This window comes from Typopeltis vanoorti, chromosome 1 (genome assembly GCF_054136105.1).
Source record: "Typopeltis vanoorti isolate ZY-2024b chromosome 1, IOZ_Tvanoo_1.0, whole genome shotgun sequence".
Taxonomy (NCBI): domain Eukaryota; kingdom Metazoa; phylum Arthropoda; class Arachnida; order Uropygi; family Thelyphonidae; genus Typopeltis; species Typopeltis vanoorti.
Window position 1 is genome coordinate 115,101,820 of NC_143549.1, and position 14,514 is coordinate 115,116,333.

Here is a 14,514-nt window from a genome sequence, read left to right on the forward strand (position 1 = left end):
ACAAGAGTGCACCACTATATCTGCTATTAAAACAGATAATGGAAACATCATATAAAATCATGGCGAAATCCTCTTATATACCTTGCAGTACTACAAAAATTTGTACCAAGCCAACCCCACATCTATGGAAGCCACGAATATAATTCTTTCCGATGTGAAAAGACTCTCACCAACAACAAGGAGTAACACAGAACTCCCCATCACGTTACACGATCTGAAAACTGCCTGCACCTCCTTACCTAAAGATAAATCTCCTGGCATAGACGGGCTCACCACTGAATTTTATCAGTCCTTCTGGGAACAGCTTGGACCTATCCTCTACAGAGTATTTGTCGAAGCGAATTCCAATGTCTTTCCACTCAATATGACAACATCAGTTATCAAACTCATTCCAAAGAAAGGAGACGCGACGAAACTAGGAAACTGGAGACCCATCTCTATCACAAACACCGACTTCAAAATTATATCCAAAGCCATTGCCAACAAACTTAAACCCGCTCTGAGCGAAATTATAAATATAAATAGGCATCAGAGCTATTCCATCCCTGGAAGATCAATCCACGAAAACTTACACCTCATAAGGGATCTCATAATCATAGCAAACAACAACAATAAAACAATGGGTCTAGTAACACTAGACCAAGAAAAAGCGTTCGACCGCGTTGAACACCTGTACCTCTTCAACTGCCTGAAAGCATTTGGCTTTGGCTCAGTCATCATTCACTCTATTAAAATGTTGTATGCCAAGGCACAGTTTTGCATGAAAATAAACAACAGGCTTACCATAACTGCACCATACAGCAGAGGTATTAAACAAGGCTGTCCACTCTCCGGTCCTCTTTACACAATTGCCATCGAACCCTTTCTGTGTAGACTCAGCATGCTGCTCAAAGCATGCCGCCCTAAACTTCCCTTCCAAACCATAACCCTGACAGCATATGCTGATGATGTTACAATCATAGCTCGCAAAGAAGAGGACTTTCATAACATACAAATGGCATACCAACAATATCAGGCAGCCTCAGGAGCCAAACTAAACACACATAAAACCATAGGACTGTGGTGTGGCAAATGGAAAAACCGAACCGATTCCCCAATGTCTGGTACCTGGTCCACAGAGGGAAACAAATACCTGGGGATTTACCTAGGAAACACACCCTCTTATGTGGATAAGAACTGGGAAACACTAAACAAGCGTTTCAAGCAAGTTCTAGGAAAGTGGGCAGCAATACGAGCCTCTGCCTCCACAAGAGGAAGAACAATAATCGTTAACCAAATAGCCACCAGTGTCCTTTGGCATACACTAAAGATTCTTACGCCACCAGTGCAATTCATCAAACAAATAAAGCCAACCATATATCGATTCATATGGAATAAAACAAACTGGCTTTCCTACTCCCAGCTATGTAGTTCTCTCAAAGATGGAGGACAAAAGTTGGTCTCCATTGACAACAGGATAACAACGTTCCGCGCTCGATTTCTCATAAATGCCCTACAACAGGAAATATCACATAAATGCACCACTGAGTATATTTTCACTTCTGCCACTAGAGGTCTCTCTCTCTCCATCACCTTAAGAATGACAACAGCTCAAGTGCCTGTAAATTTAACAAACTTCTACAAAGAAGCCCTTCGACGATGGAAGAAGCTAAACCTCCAGCACACAGTGAAGACAGCATCCCTACTTGAAATCCTCATGGAACCCATCTTTCAAAACACGATGGTAAGAAGCCCTATCACTCAGAAAGAATTTTTCTTCCCTCCATGGAGCTGGCGAAACGTGAGGATCTTGGGTGACATTCTTTCTCCAAGCCTCACCTGGCGCTTTCCAAATTCGCTCGAAAACCTTGAATATGGGAATGAGTCTGAGCAGATAGACACCGTAAAGGCAGCTTTTCAAGCCGCTATGCCTCATAGCATAACAGAAGTGGGGCTTAGCCCTCCAAACTCAGAAGTTTTGGCGCCTATCTTTCTGATAAAAACCAATAACTCATGGGAGAAACTTACACCCAGCAACACCAACAAGATCTACAGCACACTAACAAAACAGTCGAACCAAAGCACTTTGTTGGAAAATCCTGCATCATCTGATCAAACACTATTTCAATGGGATCTACCATATCGCACAAGAGCCATCAAACCTGACGCAGATATTCAGTGGAGAATGTGGCATAATATATTACCTACTCCTACTATATTACGAAAATTTAACTCAAACGTCTCAGATAACTGCCTCTTCTGCTACCAATTAGGAACGGTCCGGCATATCTACTTGGAATGCCCAGTCAACACTAAATTAATCAGTTTGACTCGGGAAACGGCAGCTCTTACCTGTGTTAATCTTCATACGGCAGCTCTTACCTGTGTTAATCTTCATACAGAAGAGGAATATTTCAATCTCGTCCTTGTGGAGTCAAATAACCATTCATTCTGCAATTACCTTTTCATCACCGCAAAAGCGGTAATATACAACTTCTACCTCAGACATACAAGACCAGACAGCACAGCAACTTCACAGAGAGAGGCAACTGACCAACTCACTGCAGTCTTCCAACAAAAGGTGAGAAGTCGGATCCTACACGAGCATCACCACCATAGACAAAACAACACCTTAGATCTTTTCCACCAAGAATGGAATCCACGGAATCAACTCCTGGCTGAGCAGGGCGACTGCATTATAATCCACTTTCCAGCATAGAAGTCACACCTTCCCCCCCAGAGAAAGGGGGAAGAAAGAAGGATTGTTGTGCTTAACAGTGCGAAAATTAATCAGCTGGCACTCTCATGTTAATAGATAATATTGTGCAATAGTAACTTCTATGTTCTTCCACATTTATGTTCTTATACAGTATCATGTTAAAATAACTCTTAATGGCTTTAATTTATTTTTAAAAAAAATGTAATTAGCCTTATAAGTGACTTCGATGTAACATATCTCAACAAGAGTATGAGCATGTAACCTCTCTGTCTGACTGCAGAGAACCAAAAACCGGTTAATCCTGTATATAAGATTGTTATGTTCACAATAAAAAAAAAAAAATAATAATATATAATATTGTATATATATATATATATATATATATATATATATATATATATATATATATACAGTATATATATATATATATATATTGGGGCAGAGCTGACTACTCCCGGGTGCGTCCCCAGGTGGCGGATCGGGGAACAGCTTTCAGATATGGAGGTTAGCTGCGATATAAGCAGAGCAATCTGGCGAATAAGCAGCCGTGGACCAACAGCGACTGAGCTATCAGGGCGTGGGGGAGCAGAAGCGGTAACTCTGTCTCACTTAAAACCTCACAAAGCCCAATGACAACTCGGTGACATGGCGAGTAGTGCCGCCATTAAATAAGTACCTACTGGGTTTACCGTCCCTGACATTGGGAAGCAGCATTGTCAGTACTGACACAAGGTTGAAGCCAAATGATGACGGAAAAGCTTGTGATCAGAGATTTGCAGATGGCAATATGATTATATTGTGTACGTCTGTAATACTGCGGAGCAGAAAGCAAATGGAGAAACTACTGCTCTACCTTATCTCCAGAACAACCACCATGGCGAGCAAACCCTTACAATTGGCCCCAAGTTCCCGGCGTCCCTTAAATGGGACAGGGGTGCGAAGAATCTCCGGGCTCAAAATGGTGTCCACTTTTAAAATAGCAACTTGGAATGTCAGAACTCTGTATGAAGCTGGCAAATTAAGAAATGCCACAAGAGAAATGAAGAGGCTGGGCATCCGGATTTTGGGAATTTGCGAGACAAGATGGCCAGGATCTGGAAAGTGTCAACAAGATAATATGACAATGTATTACTCTGGGAATGATGAGAATAAACATCGACACGGTGTAGCTGTAATAGCAGATGAAGAAATCAATGAATCAGTAATAAATTGGATTCCATTTTCTGAAAGGATAATGCTGTTACAACCTAAGGGAAACCCCGTTAACATAAATATCATCCAAGCTTATGCACCCACAGCTGACAAAAGTGAAGAAGATGTTGAAGAGTTTTATGAACACCTAAAAGAGATTAAAAACCTAACAAAGAAACATGATATAAACATAGTGATGGGTGACTTCAATGCAAAAGTGGGAAGAGGGGGTGATGGAGAAATTGTTGGCGAACATGGCTTAGGCACCAGAAATGACCGAGGAGATCGCCTAGTCCAATTCTGTCAGGAAGAAGATCTAACAATAGCAAATACCTGGTTTAAACTTCCACCCAGAAGACTGTACACTTGGAAATCACCTCAAGATAACCAACATAATATTGTCAGAAATCAAGTTGATTATATACTGATAAATAAAAGATTCCACAGTAGTATAAAGAGTGCAAAGACGTATCCTGGAGCAGATATCTCATCAGACCACAATCCCATAGTTGCAGAAATACGTCTTAGATTAAAATCAGCTAAAAAATCACAAAAGAAGAAAAAGAAAATTGATGTAGAAAAACTGAAAGACCCGAACATAAATAAAAACGCCAAGTCACAACTTAACCTACGATTACAACAGATTAACATAGAAGAAAATAAAAGTGTGGAATCTCTTTGGAATAGCTTAAAGAATGCCATCGTAACAACAAGTATTGAAGAAGTAGGTTATGTGAATAATATAAAACAACAGGAATGGATGACAGATGAGATTCTTTCTCTTATTGATACAAGAAGAATGTATAAAAACAAAGACCTAGCCAGGTATACAGAAACACATAACATCATCAAGAAAAAAATAAAAGAAGCCAAGGAAAATTGGATGAAAAATTTATGTACTGAAATTGAACTCCTTCAGAAACAACATGATAATTTCAATCTGTATAAGAAAATCAACGAAATTTCCGGAAAACTGAGGAAAAAGCAAATAGACGAAAATGGAAAAATAGTTCTAGAAGAAGAGAATAAAGCACAGATTTGGATAAAATATGTAACAGAACTTTTCAATGATACTAGACAGAAGCCTATAAATATAAAAGATAACATTCAAGGACCAGCAATCATGAAATGCGAAATAGAGAATGCTATACAAACAAGTAAAACAGGAAAAGCCAGTGGACCAGATGGTGTGCAAACAGAATTTTTAAAATTAATCGAACCAGATAACATCAAACTTCTTGAAAAACTATTTAATAAAATATATGAAAGTAATGAATTTCCATCAGATTGGCTCAAATCTACATTTATCACTATCCCAAAAAAACCCAAAGCGAATTCCTGTGGTGACTTCAGACTTATTAGTCTAATGAGCCAAACATTAAAAATATTTTTGAAAGTAATTCAGAATCGCATTTATAGAAAAAGTGAAGAAACTCTAAGTGAAACACAATTCGGCTTTCGGAATGGTTTTGGTACTAGAGAGGCCCTTTTCTGTACCCAAATATTGATACAAAAATGCATAGAAAAACAGAAATCTGTCTTTATGTGTTTCATAGATTTTGAAAAAGCATTCGACAAAGTCAGACACACCAACTTAATAGAAATCCTTCAACAAATAAGGCTAGACGAACAAGACATAAGACTAATAACAAATCTGTATTGGAATCAGTCAGCTACCGTTCAATTAGACAACATTACCACCAGTGATATTAACATCAAAAGAGGAGTGAGACAAGGATGTGTGCTCTCACCACTCCTGTTCAACATATATGCAGAGGTAATCTTTAAAAAAGCATTGGAAGAATGTCCAGAGGGAATCACAATAAATGGAAAAATTGTTAACAACCTACGATATGCAGATGACACCGTGCTAATTGCAGATAACATTATGGATCTCCAAAAACTCGTTGACAGAGTATACATAGAAAGCCAAAGAATGGGAATAAATATAAACATCAACAAGACAAAATACATGATCATCAGCAAACATCCAGTCTCATCAATGAAACTGACACTCAATGGGAAAAATATTGATCAAGTGTCAAGATATAAATATCTTGGTTGCTGGCATAACGAACGGTAGGATCCAGAAATAGATATAAAGACAAGGATTGAAGTTGCACGGCAGTCCTTCATGAAAATGAGAACACTATTCTGCAATAAAGACCTAAACATGGAAGTCAGATGCCGAATGCTGAAATGCTACGTGTGGTCTATTTTGCTATATGGAGTTGAAACATGGACATTGAAGGCGACAACCATCAAGAAAATCGAAGCCTTTGAGATGTGGCTACACAGAAGAATGCTAAAGATATCATGGACAGAAAAAATTACCAATGAAGATGTCTTAAAATCCATTGGCAAAGCTAAACATCTTTTACAAATAATCAAGAAACGAAAAACATCATATCTTGGACACATCATGAGAAACAGCAAATACCAACTTCTACAAACTATTTTGGTAGGAAGAATTGATGGCAAAGGAACTAGAGGAAGAAAAAGAATATCATGGTTTGAAAACATCAAGACGTGGACAGGAAAGAGCAGTGCACAACTGCTCAGATTAACACAAGATCGCAGTTTGTTCGCCAAGATGGTCGCTGACCTTCGATAGAAGATAGCACAATAAGAAGAAGAATTGCACATATGTACACGTGAACTCCAGTAATTAGTGGAATATTTTGTATTGGTTATTGTCTCTTTGTATCAATTAGTTAAATGAATTTAAGATAATAATTCTAAACAATTGTCAATATGTTTATAAAATTTAGGTTCTGTCTAATCAGATTTGTGTAGGTGTTCATGGTGTTTTCCTTTTATATTATGAGCTGTAAGCAGATGACGATTTATAGTATTCACATTTTCTATCTCCATAGAGTTGCAATTTTAGTTACTTTTACAGTTCCAGTTATGTAGGAATATATGGATGGAAAAACTAGTTTTACTATTAGGTGTATTTTTGAGTTTAAAAATTATAAATTTTATTTTTCCAGCATTGAGAGTGAGTTTGTTCATATGAAATTAATTTCTCACAGTAGTTACGTACACTGATGGAGAAGATTTAATTGGGTTAATTGGATTTTTTATTTACCCCATCTTATCAAAATGTCACCAATTTCGTCCCCCCTTCGAGTCAATTGAATAGATTGAATTTTCTAAACAGTAAAACGATTCTTGGAAATCATCAATAATGTTAGATGTATTAACAATAAAAAAAGTATTTTACAGAGATCTTTCAAACACTGAAGGTAAACTTGATTCTTGAACGTTCGGGGGTTGGGTTGGGTTGGGGGGGGAGTTACCCTCTTAGACGATTACCTTTCAAAGTAGCCGAGGGTATATATTCATCCCCTTTGACAAACAACCGGGGAGAGGGACGAACGTCCGTTAACTTGAAAACGTTTTTTGAGGGGTGGGGATCATGGTCCGTTATCAGTTTCCTTATTTCTCTTAAAAGCTTTTTACGCTTAGTTTTGGAATTTTGTTGTTTGTACGTGTTCGGTATATTTCTGAATGTGATTATTTTGTTTAGATGAAAAACAGGCTCTTTAGAATTAATCCTCAGTGGTAAATTTTTATATATAAAGTCAAGAGGGATATGTTTTGTGCTATATATGCTTCAGAAACATGGACAATCAAGAAGACAGAGATATGCATCCCAGAAAAATAAATAGATAAAACTGTAGGAGAATATCTAAAATATACAGACTCATTAATAGAAAAGATCAAAAGAAGACAACTTCAGTGGTATGGATATGTCGCGAGAATGCCATCAGAAAGACTACCCAACTTTGCTCTGTATGCAAAATCAGAAGGAAGAAAGAAAAAAAATGAAGACCAAGAACTAAATAGATAACATCAATAAAGGTCAAATTCGGGTTACAAACATATAGACAGCTCACCAGACATGAAGAAACCGAGACTCCTGGAGGTTGTTGTGGAAACATGGAAGACTCAACCTGTCCCCAAGAAGTGTATAGTAAGTAAGTAAGTGTTTCCTTCCCTCAAGGTTTCTAATGCAAGAAAAATATATGAATTAATAATCTCCTTTTGTTTTTGCTCTTTTATGTTCATATAAAACGTGTGTCTTAATAGTTTTTAATGTAAACTATAGTTGAGGGAAGTGAAAAGAAGAAAATAACTATCAAGTTTAATATAATTAATTTGAATGTGTATCCACACTAGTTTGATTTTATTTTTTTCGTCTAAACATGAAAAATTTTGTGTCATGTTTGCGCCGATATACCAGGACAGAGAGATTCCGATTCAGAATTTTCTGATTATGATTTAAGTTATTTGGCTAAAATTCTCAGTACTATTCCATTAGATGGCCCCCAGTGATCGATTTTTTGTGTGCCTTTCTTATATGCTGACTTTCTCCAGTACAGCTTTCTGGGTGTTTTTCGTGAAGAATTTAATGTTCACACCACCAACTGGCTTTCATTTGCCAACTGCGTAGAACAAACAGTTAGAAAATGATGAGATATTAACAATTCGTTTTATACAAAAAATGTTACTGTTGCGATTAACGTCTTGATTCTCTGAGAAGTGCAGGACAAGCTGTACAAGAAAAGTGTCACATATTATAATTGGCTTTATCAGGAAAAAAGGAGAAAAAAATAACAGAAATCACTAAACGCTTTCAAGAGAACTGGGGAACTGATAAAAAGCCATGACCCCTACCCAGGTCGAAAACAAAAACAAGACAACGAAACAACAAGTTGATGACCTAGAAACTATTGGAAATGCAAACATCATTAAGTCCCCTGAGTCTCTCCCCATTGATTTATGTACAAACACGTTAGACCAGGGTTTCTCAAACTTTTTCTACGAAGGAACACTTCACAAATCCTGAAATGTTCACGGAACACCTTGGTTATTTTGTAATGTATTTATTAATAATTAATTGGTAATTTAGCTTATTTTATTATCAATTAGTAATCGATAATTAATAATTAATTAATAATTAATTAATAATTAATTAATTAATAATTAATTAATAATTAATTAAACACTAATTAAATCATAATTAAATTAATTTGTGCTGATTTTCATTGACATATCCTATTCTGATCACCAAAAATTTATAATATTATTATAAGTACTTACGAGTGAATGCAGAAATACCCTACGAAACCAGCACACAGGAGAAAAAGTGCTGGTTTCGTAGGGTAGGTAAATATAAATAAAATAAATGAGTAAATCTAAGCGTTAAGAAAAAAAACAATCATTTATTGTCAAATGTTAATTAGTAAAAACAAAACACATAAAAATAGTAAAACACGTATATTGCGAATTAAGTTCTTAATGACTCCGCAGTTTTTGGGTCTTTGAATTACAAATTCTTTTGATATCAGGCACAATATTAGAAAGTTGAATTCTCATATTTGGTGTAGCATCGAGTCTGTTCCTGGACTATGATTTGGTTGCAGCATAATATGAAAATCCTGCCTCGCATTAATATATGTTGTTATAAAAGGAAGTGTAACTATAACACTTTTTTTGAAGGTTAGTCAAGTGAGTTTTAATTTATCGTCCTACATGTTTCACCGATTTTTGCTATCGGCGTCTTCAGGGAATACAATTGGTAAGCTATATGAAGGTAACAGACTAAATTTTTAACTGACAGTTCTAATTCATACAAAATTAGTATTGTGTCAGACAATGCACGTGTCTCGGGAACATGATTTATTTGTTGCGAGACATAATGTAATTGGCATGAAAGTTAATTTCTTTGATGTTTAATGATCTGATTAAAGCTTTCCAAATTTCCATTAGGATTAGACCTTGATTCTTATTTAGGTTTCCTCTTGAACGGGCGACCGTAGCAGCCTCCTTGAAGGTTCTGGAATGGTAATCCCCTTCTATATAAGGCATATAACTCTTATCCCACTCAATCAGATGGTTGGTAGAGGCAAAGTATCAAGAAAGGCCTGAAATATCTTGTCTGTTGTTTCTGACATATCGTATGTGTTCCTTCTGTCTCATTTAGAAGCTTCTAGAGGTCTGACCAACGTAACTAACACCACAGGAGCGAGGTATATTATATAACCCATAGTACTTGTAGAATGGATGAGGGTCTTTCGGGGATCTTAAAAATTTCCGAATAGTATTGACTGGCTTGAATGCTACTCTAATATTGTGTGGTTTTAGAAGGATAGCCAATTTTTTGGAAATGCTGATGACAAATGGAATAGTTATGGTACTGATGTATTGGGTGTCATCATGTTGTCTTTGTGGTATATCCGAAAAGAGAATCTTGTTGCAGAGTCTTTTTTGGATAACCATTTAAGGAGCTTTCTGGATATTGTAGTTAATTATTTTTGTAAGTCATCTTGGTCTGTTGTGTAATGTACAGCTCTTTTCTTAAGCATATGGATAATGCTAAGTTTCTGGGATATATGGTGTGATGAGTTGAAATGGAGGTAATGTCCAGTATTCGTAGGTTTTCTATACACAGACAGGTTGGTACTGTTATTGGTTTGTTTCTTTATTAGGATGTCTATGAATGCACGTTTTTAATCTTTTTCAATTTCTAATGTGAATTTGATGGTATGGTGGAAATTATTGATTTGGTTGAGATAATCCATTAGTTTTTCTTTTGTGTGATTCCAAATGATAAATATGTCATCAACATATCTGTACCAAGTTTTTGGTTTTGGGGTCATTTGTGATAAGATTTTACCACTAGGTCTTCCATGAATAAGTCAGCACAAGAAGGAGAGAGGGAGCTACCCATGGATAATCTGGTAAGTTGTTGGTAGACTGTTTTTTTTTGCCAAATGAAATGGTTCGAAGTTAAACAATGATTGAACAAAGTAGTGATGTTTCTTGGGAACAAGTTGTCTAAGATGTTGATGACTTCTACAACTGGAATATTTGTAAATAAAGATGTGAAGTCAACGCTTGCTAGTATATAATCTTCAGAGATAGGGATGTTTTTTAATTTATAAATAAAATGTTTTGAGATTTTAATATAAGTATCGGAGTTGTGAATGTGTTGTTGCAAAATCTTGGCTAGATATTTAGACAGTTGGTAAGTAGGAGAATAGATTCCATCAACTATTGGACGTAATGGTATACCTTCTTTATGTATTTTAAGAACGCCATACAATCTTGGAGTCAACTGGTGCATGGATTTTAGCTTTCTTGTTAAGTCTATAGGCCAGTTAGTCATTCCACGTAATAGTTCATTTGTGTCGTTATGGGTTTTTTGCATAGGATCTGTACTGAGAACGTTATAGACAGACGTGTCTGATAATAGATTTTTAATTTTTCTTCATAATCTTTTGTATTTAAGATAAGAGTATTGATGCCTTTGTCAGCTTTAAGTATGATGATGTCTTTATTATTCTTTAATTTGTGTAGTGTTCTTCTTTCCATTTGGTTAGAGTTAGGAGATCTTAAAGGAGCGGAAAAGATAATGCTGCTTTTTAATCTTAAGTCATTAGCTATTGGGTGTGGAAGCAATGAGATGGCTTTTTCTAAGTTGCAGATGAACTCTATTTTAGGAATAGTAGTAGGTTTTAAAGCAACATTGAATCTTTTTTTGAGAACTGAGATCTCAAATTTTGTTAAAATGTGTTTAGATAGGTTTATTATCACTCTGTTATCTGGTAGAGACGGTTTAGAGTTAATATAATTATCATACATCAAGTTGAATTTATTAATTTGCGTCTTTTTGCTGTAACTAAAGGTTTTGGCATAACTGTTGCTAATCATATTATATATCAACAAATTTACTCGTAAGTACCTTTCCAATTTTTTTAAAGTTCATATATTAATTTAAGTGTTAACAATTAACTATGGCATAATCATAAAGAGTATTAGTGCACTTATGTATACGGTGTGTCATGTTGACAAATATAAATTACATTTAAATTAGTTATCAATCATTGGGCTAATGAAATCTTGTAGCACGTCGTAATTTCTTCAGGCAAACATCATTAAATTAATTTGTACTGATTTTCATTGACATATCCCATTCTGATCACCAAATATATTTATAATATTATTATAAGTACTTACGAGTGAATGCAGACTTTTTCTTCTGTGTGCTGGTAGTTCCCCCCTCCTTTTGTAAATCCTGGAGATCTTTGTTATGGCTTGATTTTTATTATGGTTTGAGATGTATGACTCACTATCTGTTCCGTCACAAACACCTTCAATAAGAGATTTCTTAATAACAAAATTAAACAAAGTGCCTTGTCTCTTATTCATATCCGATTTTAACTCTGTATTCCTATTACTTAAAAAAATCACGGACTCCGGTTTCAGAATAAGCACTTACACACGGCAATACGAACTTGCGAAAAAGTATTCAGTAGTAATAGATTTGAGAACCGGATACAGACTACCTTGATCTTCAATTTCAGTGGAAAAATTTTCTTTATACTTCCCTGCTGAATGGTCACTGACATTTGCAACACAGATATCATTTCCTTCAGTTTTGAGAACAGACGATATGACCAATTGTTGTAATGGGCTTGCAGGCAATTTTTATGACCTGTCATAAACAGCGGCATTCCCTTTCCCAAATGTTGAAAGGTTTCGATGTGTGAAAATTAAAGATACACAGATGTTATTAGTTGTTCTGGGTCTGAGCTTTTCGACATATTCTTGAATATTATTCTCCCCAGAATATTTTTATTATAAAATATTTATTCATGAAAAATGCTTAGAAAACTAAAATGACAAATTCCAGAATTTCTCGCGGAACACCTATTCACCTTCCGCGGAACACTAGTGTTCCGCGGAACACAGTTTGAGAAACCCTGCGTTAGACAATTACATATGATCTCAAAAAAAAGGTCGAAGGGGGGGGGGGGTGAATTTAATTACTTTTTGATAAGGGTAACTACCCTCCCCCATTAAACTACATTAGAAACGATGCTGTTGCTTGTACATGATGCCATGCGTTGACCTCAAAACTGTCCTCAAAAACGAAACCAGTTCAGAACGACTCGAAGGGGAATGGATTTAATTACATTTTGATAAGTAATAAAAAATCCAATTAACCCAATTAAAACTTCTCCCTCAGTGTACATAACTACTCTCACTATTGGCAAATATGTGTTCACCATATTTTGCATTTCATTTATGGAATTTGCAATTATTATGAGTGCATTATCATCTGCAAAGGTGTTTATGCTTGATAAAAGTAGGTCACAGAAATCATCGATGCAAATTATAAATTGTACTGACGAAGCACAAAAGCTTGAATAACACTGCATTTCACCTGAAAGAAATTGCTATAAATTTTTTGATCTTGACTGCTTGTGATCTAGACGATAAATAACTCTTAAAACACTCATGTGCACAGCCTCTAATTCCTATATTCTCTAGTTTATTTAATAAAATATCGTGAGGCAGTGTGTGAAAAGCTCTGTGCTGGTCTAGAACGATTGCTAAAGTTAGTTTGTATTCCTCTTGTGATGAATAAATCAAGTTTGTGAAGTTTAGCAGCGCGAGCTCAGTGTTTAGTTTCTGTCTAAATCCATGCTGTTTCTTAGAGAAGAAGTGTTTTTTTCTAAAAAATGTTACTAATCTATTTTTTATTAATTTCTCCAATATTTTGGAGAAAACAGGGAGTAGGAAGACTGGCTTTTTATAGATAATTTTTGAATCCCTTTTTATATATTGGTATTATCACAGCATTCTTCAATTCTTTTGGAAACTTCAGTTCATCAGCGATAGATTGAAGATAGTCATCAAAGGAGGTATCAGATATTCCTGGCACTTCTGAACACTTCTGACATTAATACTATTGTGACCCGGAGCAGAAGAGTTTTAAAGTTCTACTATAATATTTTTGATTTGTTTCTCACAAGTAGAACGTGAGAATTCGCGAATATTTTTATGAATTTCCTTTTTTTTTTTTTATTATTGTGATGAATTTCAAAAATTCATCACAATAATACTCGCTTTTCCGTCTTTCAATTTTTAAGTTAATTGGTTGCTTAATATCTGAAACTATCCTCATAGTATTCATTGCGAGGGTATTTTTTGTGTTTTTCATGCATTTTATCTTTTTTTTTTTAAACATTGTTTTATGTCTTGCGTTATTCATGGCTTTGCTGTTTTGCGCCAGTTTCTTTGAAGTATGACAATGGCGTTTTGTATTTCATTATCTAATATGTTAATGAATTTGCAGTAAGCATCGTCCACATTGATTTCAGATTGTATTTGTTCCAGAGTTCTTTATGTTTTAGCAGACTGTAGTTTATTGTAGGATACAGGACGCTGACATCTTTTTTTGTCTGCAGATGCTGACTGTAGATGGATTCTTACAACTATAGGAAAGGACAAATGTTAGATGATTACAAAACCGTGTTATTTAAAGTAACATGGAAGGTTTCAAAGCTCTTCTAGTAAGCAGGCTGATTTCTCCAACCGAGTGACGAAGCTTTTTTACAATCTGAGGAACATTCAGAAAAACAAACATTGTTATAAGGGGTCAAAAGGATAAAAGTGCTTAGTATCTCGAGTCATGCAACGTCTGAGCCAACGCATTACAAGAGTGAGAGCTGACGTTTATTAAACGAACACTTGGCAATTTCTACACCATTTGCGCCTACTAGAATGAATTTATCGCTTTTAAATCACATTACTCAAAACTCAAAAAG